The sequence below is a fragment of the Aythya ferina genome, assembly GCF_964211825.1.
Source record: "Aythya ferina genome assembly, chromosome: 11".
In the NCBI taxonomy this organism is placed as follows: Eukaryota; Metazoa; Chordata; class Aves; order Anseriformes; family Anatidae; genus Aythya; species Aythya ferina.
In genome coordinates this window covers 14,465,416-14,468,112 of record NC_140307.1, presented here as the reverse complement: position 1 = coordinate 14,468,112, position 2,697 = coordinate 14,465,416, and positions in this window count along the sequence as shown.

Sequence of the window (2,697 nt, the reverse complement as noted above, 5' to 3'; positions counted from 1 at the left end):
CTCAAGGAAAGACTTATAATATTCCAACAGGTCACAGATTTCTCTGTACTCTGAAGAGACTCCCTTGTAAATATCTGGTAAACTGCAGAAAGCACATATAAAGAGCTTCTGCTAGTGACTTAATGCCCTTCTTTTTCCCTGTCTCTCTCTCCCTCCTTTTAGGTCTTCTTTTTATAAAGCTCCTCAGCCTCATCCCAAAACAAATGATGTAATCAGACCTGCCTCTAGGTCACAGCACCCTCAGAAAACTGATTACCTCCTTGATTACCCCAATTTTACTGAGCTTCTGAGAGGACAGACTCCAGCACTTAGAAAGGAAATTTAAATGTGGAACTGCAGAAATTATTTAGCAGAGACACAAATGCTTACAAGACATGTCCTTTGCTTTTAGGGACCAGACCACAGTAGAGTTTTTTTAGCCTATTTCAGAGTGGCTCCCTCAACTCCCATTTTTGGATCAGTGTGATTTTAGCATAAAGGGCCACTGTGAGAACTCGAAGGAGGGGAAGCTAATGGAGGGAAAGAGAGGTGAGGCTGTGTGGGGGACTGTTAATACTCAGGTGGACTATGGACACTTCTCAGAAGAAAACATCTAGCTTGTCAGAAAGAGATTTTTTTTTTTATTATTTTTTTTTAAGCTGAAAGCTCTTGGAACTGAGAGAGCATATGAAACGGGGAGAAATGAAAATTCATGAAGAAACAATCCCAGAGGCTGATGTTATGTTCAGGACATGTATGGAGAGGGGTGTAGAGGAGAACAGGGTATAGGTGATGTCCTCTTCTGAAGGTGATTGAGGAATAACCTCTTAAACTGAATGCACCATGGATAGCTGAGGAGGGATTGGAGAGACTCTTAGTAGTTTCAGTTAAATACATTATCGTTTATAACTGTTATTAACCACTTACAATGTCCTAGTAGCAACCATACAGCATGTATTTGTTTTGATTGTTCAAACTCAATTTTCAGCATTTTTATTTATCAACTGCTGTTTAAATGTTTAGTATTATTAGACTTACTCATTTTTTTCCTACCATCATTCATGAGGCTTTTACAGGGAAAGGAAAGCTTCCTGGAGCATGGCTCAATTCTATCTAGATCCTAGGTAGGTACCTGTTGAAGAGCATGATTCTGGCATATTGGGGCTATTTATCTCTAGCCCTACCCAACCCAGGCATGCAGAGGCAGGCTGCAGACCACAGCAGCAAATGATGAATGGCTTGTATTCTTTTAGAAAGTAGCTGTCTTTGAGTACGGGTCCTCTCTCATACTTATTCTTAGTATTTTGTAAATCTAGATTGTAGTAGCTGATTCTGCTTGCTTTGTTTCAGCCAGATGTAATCTAGAGGGAGAGGGTGTGAGCTATAGGAAAGATGTTTTTAACACAGCTTTTTAATCGCCATTGCCCAAAAGAGAGGGATGTAATCTGTCTACTGCGTTTGTATAGAGGAGCATGCTGAGTCTGTTGAGGTTTCTGTAGAAGAAATTGTTTTGTCACCAGCCTTACCGTATCTGACAACCTGTTTGACAAGCTGCTAAGACTGGTATCAGTAACAGCTGAAATGACATCCTCTGCAAAATGACTCTCTTGTGTAGTAGGGTGTGGACTGAGCTATCTGCCAGACATATATCCCCTTCTTCCTCTTTTCTGCCCATGTTCTTGAAAAGTCCGCTACGCTTAAGTATGCTCTGAATCTTACAGTCTCCCTCAGCTCTCTTTTTACATCTTTACATACTACACTTCTCCTGGCCCAGTTTCTGCTGTAATTTGGCTTGACATCATCAGGAGGAATTCTGGGCAGTGCTCATGCTTTCGAGGCTAGCTGGGTAGAAAATGCTTTGCTTGCAAAATACAAACCCTCGCCCCCCTTAACAAGCAAACAAACAAACTCCAACACCTCCCTGAAACAGTTGACACAGTTTCCTGCTTGTATTCTATGCAAACCACACAGGGCTTGCTGTGTGATTCTATCTTTATGAAATTTTAGGTTGCTAGCAGTTGGCTTTCATCTCAGCATCATTCCAAGGTGGAGATAGAGCAGGGCTGTCACAGATTGGTGGGGCTCATGACAAGTGGTAGATTTGGATCTACACCTTCTCATGAGCCCTGCCAGTCTGTGACGTGGCAATGTAAGCCACAACCAAGTCAGTCCCCTATTATGTCTGTTCAAGAGCTACATTTTTCATATGCCTTAGTGAAAATACAGTGTATGAAGTGATCTCACTGCAGTTCATCTTCCTGAGTAAATTGGGTTAGCAAAATACTGATTTAGTTAGAACATTTACTCTTTTTGTTGTTTGTTGAGATTTGAGGCCACCAGGAATAGGCATATTTCTGATGTGAACTACTAAATTTGATGTGAACTACTAAATTTGTTTATTAAGCCAAACTCTGCTATCGGCAAACAGACACATTTCATGATGGTGGGCTTGAGAATTTTGGAAAAAGAAATGAAGGCAATTGCTTTGGCCTTGCTGGCATATCTTTGACAGCATCATCCAACGCATATTTAGACAAAAATTTTTTTTCTTATCTTCACCGTCTAAAATTGTGGTTTTCCCATGGAATAAATGTTGTAAAGCCATTACTGTAAATAACATGTTATATCTTAAGTGGTTTTTTTTTTTTCAAATTAATTCCTAAAGTTCCTTCCAGCATGGGAAAAGGTCATGTCATTCTAGTTATGCAGGAATCAACT